This window comes from Micromys minutus, assembly GCF_963924665.1.
Source record: "Micromys minutus genome assembly, chromosome: 1".
Lineage (NCBI taxonomy): Eukaryota > Metazoa > Chordata > Mammalia > Rodentia > Muridae > Micromys > Micromys minutus.
In genome coordinates, this window is record NC_137969.1 from 222,977,146 (window position 1) to 222,992,407 (window position 15,262).

The following is a 15,262-nucleotide window of genomic DNA, read 5'->3' on the forward strand; positions in this document are numbered from 1 at the left end:
ATACCATTCAGGAATAGAAAGTAAATACTGCTGTTTTAAAAAACATGGCCAAACCCAAGGAGCATTAAATCAAGTGGAATCAGGCAGGCACAGAAAGACAAAAAGCACAAGTTCCTACTTCTGTGGGAAAGCTTCTGTGAATCCAGAGATGCATAACAGAATAGTGATGGGCAGGCCCTTAGGGAGGGTAGTGATGGGGAAAGACTGGGTAAAGTGTACAAGTGTCAGTTAAACAGGGTGAAGTCCTAGGAACCTATTGTACAACATGGCAACTGGCTGTAATTAACGATAAAAATGCACTTGAAAACTGCCAAGAGAGTAGATTTAAAATGTTCTCATTACAGAGATGATTAAATATATGAGGTAGTAGATATGATAATTAGCTTGATTTAATCATTCCATAATGTAGACACATATGAAAACATCATATAGGTTGGTGTAATAGGATACACCTGTAATTCTGGCACTGTGGGGAGGCTTATAGACTGCAAGTTCAAGGCCGGACTTGGCTCTGCATAGCCAACTTTTGTCTCAAGAATACACACAGAAGTTATATTGTATACATTTTTTTTAGTTTTTTACTAAAAAACACTTAAAATGCTTTTTAAAATAATTTTTATAGTAGCCTTGTTGATAATAGCTCAAATGTAGAAATATCAGATATATCACTTAGCTAGTAAGTAAACAAAATGCAATATATCTGTAAGTAGAATAGTATTTAGTTATAAAAATAATGAAGCCTCACTACGTGCTACAATATAAATTATTGTATGCCAAAAGAAAGAAGTGAGGCACAAAAGAACATATATTGCATGCTGTTTGTGTCAAATGTCCATAATTATCAAAACCATAGAGACAAAATCAGATTAGTGGTTGCACAGTGAATGGGAACAATTTTGACTTGGGGATGACTCTTTCACAGTGATGAAAATATTCTGAAATTAGTGGTGATGGCTGGGCAACATAATAAATATATTAAAACCACAGAATTGTTAGTTTAAAATGGTGAGTTTTATTTAAAACAAGTTTATGCTGTATGTGCATGTGTGTGTGTGTTGTAGAATGGTATATGCACATGTGTATGGCCAGGGCTATGTGTCCATGCACATACAGAAGTCAGGGGCAGATATCTGGTGTCACCTTCTATCTCGATCCATCTTTCCTTTCACTGAACTTGAAACTCATCATTTCAGCCAGACTGGCTGGCCAGTGGTTGCCTCATGACTGTCTCTGCACCTAATGATGGGGATTTATAAAGTATGCAAGGCCCTATCCTGCTTTCTGATAAGCATACCCTTTGCTTTCACAGCCAGCGCTCTGGTTCACAGAACCATCTCCCCCAGCATCTTAAGACATCATAAGAATGAAGTCAGAAACCTATGAGATCCAGAATACAAATATCTTAAGACTCAAAGACTGAAAGTACCATTTAAAGGCATCTGTGATAAGCTACATACAAGTGAATCAGACAAAGTTAGTCTGCCAAAGAAATAGAGAGGAGGAGCAGCAAATCAAAAGAGCAGCGAAGACAGCTCACAACTCTCACACAGGAGCACAGAGCATCCCCATGTGGATCTCTGAAGGTCCCAGAGGCACATTCTGGAGACCTCACACCTGTTTATGGTTGCTGGTGATGATTTCTGTTACTGAGAACTAAATTCCTAGGATTCATATCAGATAACTAGCAATAATTACAGCATGTATCCCTTCCCACCTGCTCTAGTTTGCTTTCTGTTGCTGTTCGAAAGCCCATGACCAGGTGCATCTAAGGGAGAAAAAGCTAATTCCTTCACACCTCACAGTCCATCATTGAGGGAAGTAAGGGTAGGAACCGAAGACAGGAATCTGAAGGGAGGAAAGAGAATCTATGGAGGAACACTACTTATTGGCTTGCTCAGCCTGCTTTCTTATACAAAAGGAGTACCTCCCCAAAGCAACACCACACACAGTGAACTGGGCCATCCCAAATCAACAACTACTCAAAATAAAAAGTCTCAGAGACTTGCCTCCAAGACCACTCTAATGGAGGCTTTTTCTCATTTGAGGGTCCCTCTTCCAAGTCAACCCGGGTTTGTGTCAAGTTCATAAAATGAAACTAACACCACTAACCAGTATGTCTAGGTTTCTTAGAATCTCTGAAGAACCTTTAAAAAAGGTTTAAATAGCAAATATCTAAAGCCACTTAAGAAAAAAATAAGTCAGAACAGAGTGTGGTGGTACATGGCAAGAATCCCATTACTTTAGAAGGCCGAGGCAGAAGCAGGAAAAGTTCTGACCTGGACTACATAGTGAGACCCTGTCTCAGAACGAAAAGGCTGGAAAGGGAAGGAGGAGAAAAATAGTAATCTCATTTCACTTGAAAATTCCTGAGGCCTAAGCATGACAGGGGCTTGAAATAACATATGTTTAGCCCAAGGGTCAGTAGGTATAAAGGGACAGCAGCTGCTAATCTGTCCTGACACTTCATTCAATGTTCGAGAGAAGCCTTATTTCAGAAAATTGCTCTTATGTTCTCTTCCTCTGTCCTGTCTGCCCTGACCTTCTTTTCAACTGCAGGCCTAAACGGTCAAATGCTGGGCAGGATGCTGGCCAAATCTACAAGAGAGGATTGGGTCATTACAATGACTGTCTTTTGTTGAAATCACCCACATAAGAGCCCAGCTTTTTTCCCAAAGCATAAAGTAATATGATATATGATAGGAGACAGAGCTGGTGAACACCCTCTGTAATAGCATCTGGGAAAATTAACTTCCATTGATTTGCTATTAAAATTCTACATCCATAACTACTTTGTATAATGATTTACTTGGTGGTGCTGATCTTAAGTCATGAGCTGGCAGGTGCTCGGGTACTTGTATAGAAGAGAGAACAATCCTTTTAAGGACGGGGGGGGGGGTGCCTAAATTCAGCATCGCTGTTCATCCCAAGGATCCACGAGACCAAAAATCTCTGCATTTTTCAGAGATGAGTACTTAGAAAATCAGAATGATATCTGTGAGGTCATTAGACCTAAGCCTAAATCTAATTTGAATAATCACATTTCATTCCACCCTGAGTCAGTGGAGGACCCTGATTAATAATCAGCATTTTCTACATGCCAGTGAAGTGTTTGTTGCTATAAATAGACAGAGTTAACAATCTAATTAGCTAGAGGAACTGGCAAGATGAATACTCTGTTCAGGGAGAAAGATAGATGACAAATTTTAAAGATCTGTGAGTACTGTGCTGTCACTGACCCTAATCCATTTGTAGTTATTGTCAAAGGTCACTCTGTTAACCCTCATTTAAAAAAAAAAAAGTCCCTTCCAAGAGCTGTTACTTTTTCTTCCTGGGGGCAGGCATTTCCACAATAAATATTCTGAGGTCTGTCAGAGGAAGCACTGTGGTAGACTCACTAGTCTCATGTCGCTGTCATTCCAACACTTCTGCCCACTCATAGTTTATAACCCTTGGACTTTCCATCCTCAGTCGCCAGGCCCTAACTCCAGTTTCAGCCACTGTCTTTGTCACAGCTGTCCCTTACCTCTCCTGGAAGCTCTTTGACTCCTTCATCCACTCATTTGTAAGGGAATAAACTTAACACAGACCAGGCCTCCTTGGACAAAGAAGTGTTTTCACTTAAATTATTTATAATTATAATGTGAGATTCATAGTCTGATTTTGGGGCAGAGAGTTTACTGTTGAACTGCTGTATGCTTTAAAAGTTATTTGTTCTCAAATGTGTGCACATATATCATGCACATAGCTCGGCCCTCCTCTTCATTATCCTCACTCATTTCTTTCCTTTCTTCCTCTACCCTGTTTCCTCTTCCCCTCTACGTATTCTTCATAAGCTTCTGTGCCTTCTGTCATTGTGAGTTTCTCACTACCTAGGGTTGCCTGCATGAGCATGCATAGGGTTCATTTACTTGAGCAAGGGCAACTTGTCAGTAGCTATACAACTGAAGAATATGACTCCCCCTTCCATGGTGACCATGAACAGTCTATAATTTCTTAGGGAGGGGTGGGAACCTCATGAATCCCTGACCCATCCATGATGTTAATGAGCTCTGTCTTGTCCCTATTTTGTGCTCAAAGCCCCTGCTGCTGTGTGTTCTTGTAAAACTACATCTTCGACAACAGTAGGACATCTCTCTTCCTTGTTTTCCTCTGTTTTTATTTCATTTGCAATTAAGTGTCTCCTTTACTTGTCTTTTTCCTCAACAGGGAATAGCTGATTTCCCAGCTAGCAGCACTGATCCCTCCTGTTTAGTCAATCTCTGGCCTTTACACTTCAAAGATGGGATCTTGGTTGTTTATCTAAGTGCATACAGCACAAGGAACAGTGTGGGAAGAGGGCCTGGGGGCCATGTGATTCCTCTTCCTACTGCCAAAATCTCAATGGAGCAATGTGCATCTATGGCTTGAACTTCTGTCTCCATTGCTAAATGCCAAGAATCACCCATGGCATCTTGGGGACAAGGTCTCATTTCTGTGACTTTGTAAAACATCCACCACCATTGAATATCCTTTTCACCCTTCCAAGTCTCAATCCCAGGAGTGAAAGGATCACTCCTTTCATCTTTTTCCTTGAAACTTTTTATGCTATGGATGCCAGATAAAGCTGATTTCAAATAAGTATGCATCCAGTATTTTTATACTGAAGTTTATTTGTTATTCATCTGAAATTCAAATTTAATGGGATGTCCTACATTTTATCAGGCAACCCTACTTGGTGATGATAAATTTTTGTCTCTTTTCCTCCAGACTTTAGACTTTGTTCCTGTTATTTTCTTTATCCTCACTTTTCTCTCTCTGCATTTATCTTTCGTACCAGGCTCAACATCACATCACTTTTCGATCACCTTTCTTCTTCCTCTGTGCTCTTTAAACATATTCAGCAGTTTTATATGCATGCCTGTCACATATATCTCTTCTATTGTCTTAACTTATGATTCAAACCTTTCATGTGTTTATTATTTGTTGCTTACACTTGGTTTTAAACTCCTTAAGGTCAAAATTCTTTGGATTCCCAAGTCCTGTAGCACTGCCCACGGATGAGCTGCCAACAACTTAGGAAATCCCCAGTTTTTATTTTCTATGCATCAAATAATCTCTTGCATTTTTATACCACACTGCAGCCTGGAGCTACTTCTACTACATTTCAGTTCACTCATTCTCACCTCGAAAAAGCATGTCCCACCTCTTTCCCCCTCCTCATTCTTAGCTGATGACCTTGCTTCCCACACGGCTAGAAAAATAGGAAAAAAAAAATAGCAATCAGAAAAAAATTCCCATGAGCTCTCACTTGTATAACAAACAGCCTAGCTGTGTCTGTACCCATACATTCTGCCTTCCCTCTTGTGACAGGGAATCCACTCAAGGCTCCTTTTTAAGGCTCAGCCCCTCCCCTATGCACTGGCTCGATTCTCAAGAACTACTCAAGGACATTGCCACAGCAAGTCTTTTTTCTTTCCCCTATATCTTTTTCTTCTTTGTGGAGGCTGTTACCATTAGCGTGTTTCAGTATTTCCCTCTTTAAAAAGTAAACAAATAAACAAAACTTTCTCTTCTTGACATCAAATCACCTTGCAGCTATTTTTCTGCCCCCTTTGCAGAAAAAAAAAAAAAATCCTCCAAAGAGTTTGTCCTGAATTTCCACTTCGCCTGCTAACATTTTCCTTTGAATCCACTATAATCACGATTTTGTCCCACCTACGCCTCATCAAGGTTACTTATTAATCACCCCGAAATTGCTACACTGAAGGATAACAACTCAGTCCTGCCCGATTCCACCACCCAGCAGTATGTGAACAGAGTTTATTGCTATGGCAATTGCTCCTCTCTGTTCTATGCAATGAGTTTTCAAACATTCTTGAAGTAGCCCCTTCTCTTAGTTTCTACATCATCACATCTTGCATGGTTGTGGGCTAGAAGTCTGAAATCAAGGTGTCAGCAAGACATGTTCCCTTTGAAGCTTCTAAGGGTTTCAAAAGAAACCTTGCTTTGCCTCTATCTGTGTCCTAGAGTTTGCTGTTAATTCTTGACAATCCTTAACTTACAGATATATCCCTCCAGACTCTATCCCTAACACTACATAGCATCCACCCAATCTATCAGTGCTTGAATCCAAATTGCTTTTTATAAGGACATCTTCTTGTTAGACAAAGATAAATCCAAATCTAGTATGGTCTCATCATAGTTTGATTACATTCTGCAAAAGTCCCATTCCAGAGAAAGTCACTGTTTATAGGTGTTAGGGGTAAAGTTTTGGGTGTCTTGGGGGAGGAAGGCAGAAATAGAAACAGTGAGACTCATGACCATATCTTACAAGTCTGGAAACATCCTCTAAGAGTCAAGTCAGAAATGGAATTTTTAACATTGCTAGAAGGTGTGTATGTCCAAAGACAGCCCAGCCATGCGTGGATCAGACACATGCCAGGGTTTCCTTAAAACTGAAAACAAGCAAAGAACACTCTACCTAAAGGCGTGAAATTGTCATCCTGGTGGGAAAGGGTTTGGCAGAACGCCCTTGCTTCACTAAGAGGCAGATTGATCCATAGAGTAATCTACTTTAATCAGTGTTATGTAATCCTGCAAAAGGGCATGCAGTGCAAGCTGGGATGCAAAGAGGCAGAGCTCAGGGAGGTAGAGCTCGGGGAGGCATCTTGCCCTACATTGTTATGCGGTGCTACTGCACAGCTGGCACACCTTTCTGCCTGCTCTGCCTCTAGCACCTCGCCCGGCAACTAACCCACTTTAGTCAGACCTTCCAATGGTAAGGCAGGTTCTATATTTAGACAGTGTTCTCTGCCTGAGGATGAACTGAACTGGCTGCAGTGTCACACCTTGACACGGTTCTGTTCCTTATCTTTGTGTTTGCTGTGGGGACCATCAGCCTTCTCTGGAACATGAAGTTAACATGCTCTAAGAGCTTAGTGAGACTTCAGAAGCTCATCAAAATCAACTCCTTTTCATAGCATGTAAGTGTCAACTTTGGAGACTGAGTTTGAGTCAGTCTTAGTGTTTCTTAGCTGTGTTTCTTTGGACCACATCTTTTATATATGCCCATCTAGAAAATGTAGACACTAGTAGTTTTTGCTTCAAAGGTCATAAATAAAACAACACTTTTTGGCACATAGAAAATGTAGAAGAAATTTTGACTATTCTTATTGTCTTTATATCAGACCATTCCACTAAGGTTCAAAGGCATGATGTGGCTGTCCAGGTTAAGCAGCAATTTAGTTCACAGTCAGCTCTGGAATTGCCTTACCAGGGCACCCCTCTCTTATTAGGTCCACAGTTGGCACACTTAGAGTAGCTCCCATGAGATAGATTAGAAAGGTAGGAGTCATGCCTCACCAGCTCATGGGCTCTGGCTTTAATTTGTTTCCCAGACTGCCTAATTGTCACTGTGAAAGCCTGGAGATGGTCCTAAGGGGATGAGATAATAACAGTAACAACAAGTTAGATCGGAGGGTGTGAGATTAAAGGCAAGAATATCACTTAGTGGCCATTACAGTTGTCCAGCCGGGAATGTCGAGATGGGAAGGAAGAATGGGGAATTCTAGTTTATTAAAAAAATCACAATAAACTAAGATGTTTTATTACCAACAAAAGTACAAAGCCAGTATGTTAAGTGCTTTCCCATTTAGAGCATGAAGGCAAACTCTAGACTTGTGAGACCAATTTGGTGTGAGTTTGCGGTCACTTCACCCACTTAAAAATTAAGAGGAAAACTGCTTAAGATCCTAGGATGATTCCAGAACTCCATTAATCCTACAAGGAAGGAGGAAAGGAAGCAAAATAGAAGGTGCCCTAAGCTCCTACCTCCAGGCAAGAGAGTAGTAGCAACTGAACATTGACAAGCCCAAGAAAGTATTGGTTTACATAGATAAGGGGGTCACAAATTACTGAAAAGAACAAGCATTTTGAAGTGAAGCACCTATAGCATTTTTCTCAAGAAAAAGAAGGAAACTTATATTTGAAAAGAAAAGTCTCTGGGGGTAGACAAGATGGCTCAGTAGCCTTACTCTACTCCTAGTTTGACATTCTCAAGATGGGAACCTTTGTCAAAATACAGAATCTACCTAAGTGCTCATCAACATATATTCATGCTTAACAAAGGAAATCCTGCTATTTGTGACCTCCTGGAAGAACCTGGAACACATCATGCTTAGTGGAATAGCCAGGTACAAAAAGATACATGCAGCATGCTCTCACATATGTATGGAATCTGCAAAGGTCAAGTGTACGATAGGTAGAGAAACTGGGGTTGGGGATAAGAAATGCTGACCAAAGGACACAAAATTTCATTTAGATGGGAGGATATGTTTTCAAAATCTGCTGTACAAAATGATTATCAAAGATGATAATTATGTGCTGCATATCTCAAAGCAAAGAAAAATTGTGTTCATTTGTGTCAGGAAATCGTTCTATAATATATTAAATCATCACATTGTTCTGCTTTATATATTGTTGCCAATTAAAAATAAAAGTTGTGGGTGGGGGAAGGAGAATGTAAACCTTTGAAAAAAACCTAAAACAAATTCATTCATGTGCTCACAGGTGTTTTTAGTGTGTACTATTAACAATCTGGTTGTGTTCTAAATGCAAGGATACAGCAAGGGCAATGCATAGTTTGTGTTTAGAGAAGGCAAATCCTAAACTAACAAGAAAAAATGTCCACAGCTCCATGTGGTGGCACTGGCCTATAATCCCAGCACTCCAGACTCGGAGACTGCAGGAATACAAATTCCAGACCAACCTTGGGTTGCATAGCAATTCCAAGCCAACCTGGCAAGATCAAGTTTAGACATTCAGAAGAAGGAAAGAAAGGGAGGGAAGAAGGAAAGAAGGAAAGGAGGAAGGGAGAAAGGGAGTGAAGAAGAGAGCAAAAGGGGGAGGGAGGGAGGGAGGGAGGGAGGAAGAGAGAGAGAGACAGAGAGGGGGGGGGGAGAGAGAGAGAGAGAAAGAGAGAGAGAGAGAGAGAGAGAGAGAGAGAGAGAGAGTGAGTGAGAGAGAATTTCAGAAGAGTCACTAAGGGCTACAAATAAATTGTTACAGAAAGATTATACATTCAGAATGCTGAGAGGTTTGCTTTTATTCTAAGCTGAAGGGAAAACAAGTGTGGGGTATGGGGTGACTTTTTTTTAAATTTATACTTTTAAGTTTTTCTTTAGCTGTGGCACAGAGATGGAATGATGGGGCAGCACCGATAGCCAGAGAAGCACTCTGCAGCATAGCTGCAGCTGGGGTAAAAGCAGAACTTGGAGAAAGTAAATGGATATGGCATAGCCCATATTTTGGTCAAAGTGCTAATGGACTGGATGTGGACAGGCAAACAAACAAATCAAAAAAGGTAGGGGCTAAGAATAACTCATAGAGCTAAGTCCTTGCCTGTCCTGGTAAGAGGCAATACCTTCCAGATCAAAGCAACCAAAGCTGCAAAACTGCACACAGAACCAGGAAGGAGCCAAAAGCCACACTGAATATAAATGCAAATTCTGTTTTCACTACGATAGTTATTTTCAAGTTTCCCTGCATCTCTGAGCATGTATTTGCTGTGTCTATTTCCTAAGATTGCCATAATTCACATAAAACACTTAACACAGGAGTAGGATGTAGTAACTGTTAATAAACACTAGACTGGTGTTCCAGATTTATTCTCTGGGACTAGAATTATGGGCTAGGGTAAGCCAACCACCTGATTGGGGTTTTGGGAACCACGCCAACTCAGATCCTCTGGAAAAGAAGAAAACATTCTGACCATCTCTCCAGTCCGATTCTTACCTTCATTAATATTTATTTACAAAAAAAATGAGCTGTTACTCTTTGGTTCTTCACCATGCTTTACTTCTAAATCCCTTATTTCTTACTGCATTTCTAATTTTGCTGTTCCTTTAGATCTGAAAATAGTATCTCTTTGGGTAGGGTTTACAAAATAAAAGCAATTGTTCACCTGCTCTCTGGGTGCTTATGCTATGCCAACAAACACAAGGCTTCTAAGTCTACCCCAGGCATCCTTGCCAGAGACATCTGGCAACTATACTGTTTTCACAGACTACCCCAGCCAACCCTGCTCAAGCTAACGAGAGTTTCTTTGATTATACTGGCATATTTACAAGCACAACTCAAGTGTTAATGTTATACAATGAAGTGTGGTTATTCATGAATGGGGTTTACATTGGAATCCAGATGCATTCATTATCTGATTAGAGTGTTTAAATACACAGCAATGAGATAGATGATAAATTAGATAATAGATAGATAGGCTGCAACACTTAGAAAAAAATTATCAGAACCCAGTTTTTAGTGTGTAATAGAAACAAAGCAGCATGATGTGGCATTTACTCTTACCTCACATGGTATATTGCATAAGGTCCTGTTCCTGTCTCCATAACCACTTGTGGGTGAAGTCCACTGATCTATGGTCCCTGCAGAAACCAGAAATTGAAACAGAGGTAGAAATGAGGCATACTCTGGTCCTGTTGGAGCTGAAGGCCTCCTTTTATTCACTACCATTTAAAAAATTCTAGTCACAGCAACTCACATTGATTTCAGGTCCTGTTAATAGGTCACGATTCCTAGTTTAAAAAGCTATTGTCATAGTAAGTTTTTGTCAACTTGATACAACCTGGAGATGCCCAAGAAGAAGGATCCTCAGTTGAAGAATTGCCTCCATCAGATTGGCCCATGGGCACGCCTGTGGGACACTTCCCTGATTTCTGATCGAGCCCAGGCTCTATTAGAAACGCATTTAAGCTTTTCATCAAGATGGCGCCTAAAGCAAAGAAGGAAGCTCCTGTCCCTCCCAAAGCCGAAGCCAGAACAAATGCCTTGAAAGCTAAGAAGTCAGTGCTGAAAGGCGTCCACAGCCACAAAAAGAAGAAGATCCGAAAGTCACCCACTTTCCAGCGACCCAACACCCTGTGGCTCCGGAGGCTGCCAAAATATCCTCGAAAGAGTGCACCCAGGAGAAACAAGCTGGACCACTATGTTATCATCAAATTCCCACTGACCACTGAGTTAGCCATGAAAAAAAATAAAGGACAACACGTTTGTGTTCATTGTGGATATTAAGGCCAACAAGCACCAGACCAAACAGGCCGTGAAGAAACTCTATGACATTGATGTGGCTAAAGTCAATACCCTGATAAGGCCTGGCGGAGAGAAGAAGGCGTATGTGCACTTGGCTCCTGATCATGATGCTTTAGATGTTTCCAACAAGGCTGGGATCATCTAAACTGACTCCAGATGGCTAATTCTAAATATACACCTTTTCTTCACCATTAAAAAAAAAAAAAAAAAAAAAAAAGGAAGAAAGAAAGGCATTTGAACAAGCCCAGGGGAAGCAAATCAGAACACAACATTCTTTGCTTCAGTTCCTGCTTCCAGGTTCCTGCCTTGAGCTCCTGTCCTAACTTCCCTTTGATGGACCTGAAAGCCAAATACCCACCTACTCCCAAAAGCCAAACAACTGCCACACCTCACCTCCTCCGCTGCTTTCAGCCATGTGTCATCACAGCAACAGAGAGGCAGGGAAGGACAAGTTTGCTACAGGTCTCAGCAGATTGGTTTTTATAGAGGCAATACTTGTTTCTGAGCGAATTTAACCCCTCGAGGTGGGCCATGATTCCAATGTCTTTGAACTCTCTGCAACTAGATAAGGCACTTGTTACTTGTAATTTTTCAAAGATGCTTTTAATTCAAGTGCTTGCCCATCTGTTAAGACCTATTTATTGCTTTTTAAGAAGAAAAAATTAACAGCAAATTAGGAATTCCAGGCTCGTGCTAACCAGGATTTCTCCCCTCTTTGTAGAAGCCTTCCATCTGTCTGCCCTCTTTTGGACACAACTCAACTAGGAGCAGATACCTCATCAAATCAAATGTGGGTGCTGTCAAAAATATGACAAACTATTGTGTCACTTGCTTTATTTTTTAAGGAGAATTAAAATTATATTTTAACATAATGAGTTGTTTGTTTTGGTGCTTTCTTTCCCTCTCGTTGCAGAAACCTCAGTTTACTACTATATACAACAGCCCTCCAAGGCTCACCCCAGTGGCTTCTATAAGAACTGGGTAGTGCCATTCCACCAGAACATAGACAAAAACTTCACAGTGGGGCAAGAGGGAAACCAAGGACTATAATTCTGAACTTCACTGAATCAAGACCCTCCATGTGAGAGCAATTACCTCATCAGACTTGTTCTGTATCCCTTGCAATGCCTAGCCTAAAGGAGGTTGATGCTCCTCTGGAAATCAGTCCCCACGATGATGAGTCATTTAATCTCTGACTAGTTCTCTTTCATGATCTAACTTTGATATTTAAAATAATAGCTGGAACGGTAGGAACAGCTACCTACATTCCAATAATTTTTGAAGTATTATCAGAAATTGAAAGTCATATATAGGAAGATAAAGAGTTCAGTAGTTACTGTCAAGTTACCAAACAACAAAGCCTGAAATCTAATGGAGAACTCTTCTTCCCCCACCAAATGGCATCCCATGATCTCAGTGCCATGGCCCTGTCATAGCCATGTGGAAATGGATAACATCTCTAAGCCTCGGTTTCTTCATTAGGTTATCTGGAGATTAATGGCAGCAAATCATATGGCACATTTAATATACTCACTTGTAAAAATTAAGACCATACATGGAGGACGCCACTGTTAGTGTTGTGAAAGAAAGTGAAACATCCTGTCGAAGCAGAGTAATCCAGATGTGAAATCAGGAAGACAAAGAGAGAAGAACAAGTAATAAGGAGATGTACTTGAGACAAATCTGATTGTAAAGTCAAATGCTTAGGTTTGAAAGGTGGTGCCGCAGTGCAAAATAAAATCTGGTGAAGCTGGAAAGCTGGGGAAGAGGAGCTGGAAAATTACTTCAGATGGAGTCTTTAGGAAATGCTGGTTTCCTGAGTCAGTATAATGCTACCGTGCTGAGTCCTGCTTAATCATGCAAATATCTTGTCATCTAATCATATGAGCCTATTAAAGCAGAGGCTTATTTTTCAATTTCCCGTCCCACTATTTTCCTCTGTCTCTTCTGGTTGCTTTCTGATTCTGGAGAGACCACTTCAAGAAAGCTAATTTTTGTTTACTCAAAACATGCTTGTTATGGACTCTGTCTCCACCAAGTCCCACTCGTGTTCTACAATGCTAAATCACTTTCTGTGGTTCCAATCAGTGTGCCCCTTGAGCAGTACTTAAGTATTCTACATACGATATCTGAAACAGAAATAATTAAAAAGGAGGGCAGTCCCTGTAGACTAAAAGTAACAGTGGTAGCATTTCGATTAGGTTTGAGCAATACAAGTTGCTGCACTGAGATAAACTATTTACCTGGTTTGCCCGTTTCTTAAATAAGAATCCTGTCTGCAGCTTTCAGCTAAGCCCAGTGATTCTTTTAATGCCATCTGACAGGGTTCTTTTGAGACAAGACTTCTAAACTCCATCTTCTAAATACCTAGGAAGACTGCCTTCCCAGCCCAAATCAAACCACCTCTAAGATGTATACATCGATGAAAAGATTCGATTGAGTCGTGCTTTCTCAGTGATTTGCTTTCCTATTTTATAAATTCTGTCTTTATTTCTAGTCTTGATTGGTTATCATTTGGTAGCATTTTCCCAGCCATCTCACCAAGTATCAACCATAAGACAAAATGTGTCAGTAGGATTTTATTGAAAGAAATCCTGACTTTCCGGCCCAGAGAGAGAGCCAGGTGACCACCATCAGGAATCAGAATCTGCCCAGCAGAGCTCCCAGAACAGACTCACAAGCACACTCCCACCTGAGCCCACGAAGATAAAACTGAATCACTGCCATCAGAACTCACTGCCTGCCAGCAAAGAGACAAACACCCAGAAGCAGACTCCTTCCTGAGCCCACGGGCCCTCAGACCTACAAGAAAGAAAAGCTCTAGTCAGAGACAACAGGATCAGCTATAATCACAGATAACAAAATGGCAAGAGGAAAGTGCAAGAACCTAAGCAATGGAAACCAAGACAATCTGGCAACATCAGAACCCAGCTCTCCCACCACAGCAAGTAGTGGATTTACCAACACACCAGAAAAAATTTAGACTTAAAATCATATATCATGATGATGATGAAGATCTTCAAGAAGCGCATGAATAACTCCCTTAAATAATTACAGGAGAATCAGGAGAGTATACATAAACAAATAAAAGCCCTTAAAGAGGAAACACAAAAAATCACTCAAAGAACTACAGGAAAACATAACCAAACAAGTGAAGAAATTGAAAACAAAAATAGAAGCAATAAAGAAATCACAAAATGAGACAACCCTGAAGATAGAAAACAGGAGTCATAGATGCAAGCATCACCAACAGACTACAAGAGATGAATGAGAGGATCTCAGGGGCAGAAGACAACAAGGAAACATTGATACACCAGTCAGAGGAAATGTGAAAACCAAAACGCTCCCAACCCAAAACATCCAGGATATCCAGGACATAATGAGAAGACCAAAGCTAAGATTAATAGCTGTGAAAAAGGGCTAAAGACTCCCAATTAAAAGGCACAGTAAATATCTTCAACAAAATCATAGAATACTTCCCTGATGATGATGAACATACAAGAAGCCTACAGAACTCCAAATTGATTTGACCTCTGACACATAATAGTCAAAACACTGAATGTTCAAAACAAAGAAAGAATCCTAAAAGAAGTAAGGGGAAAAGGACAAGTAACATATAAAAGCAGCGTGATCAGAATTACACCAGACTTCTCAGCAGAGACTATGAAAGTTAGAAGATCCTGGACAGACATTATACAGACCCTAAGAGAACACAACTGCCAGCACAGGTTACTATATCCAGAAAAACTCTCAATTACTATAGATGGAGAAACCAAGATTTTCCAGGAAAAAAAAAAAACAAATTTACACAATAGCTGTCCACAAATCCAGCTCTACTAAGGATAATAGATGAAAAAAATCAAAAACAAGGAGGAAAACTACATCCAAGAAAATGCAAAATCATCATCATCATCATCATCATCATCATCATCATCATCATCATCATTACCATGCAAGAAAACCAAAAGAAGAAAAGCACACAAATGTAAGTCTACCTCTAACAACAATAACTATTCCTTAATATCTCTTAACATCAATGGACTCAATTCTCCAATAAAAAGACAGAGACTATCAGACTGGCTACATAAACAGGATCCAGCATTTTGCTGCATACAGAAAACTCATCTCAGAGACAAAGATAGGAACTATCTCAGAGTAAAAGGCTGGGAAAAATCCTTCCAAG

At 40.4% G+C, this 15,262-nt stretch overlaps 1 pseudogene across 1 annotated transcript; it reads left to right on the forward strand.

The window, feature by feature from the left end:
- Window positions 1-10,755: 10,755 nt before the first annotated feature.
- LOC308426233 (large ribosomal subunit protein uL23-like) lies at window positions 10,756-11,224 on the forward strand (annotated as a pseudogene). Its single transcript has one exon. The product of its transcript is annotated as a large ribosomal subunit protein uL23-like (transcript).
- The last annotated feature ends 4,038 nt before the right edge of the window (window positions 11,225-15,262 follow it).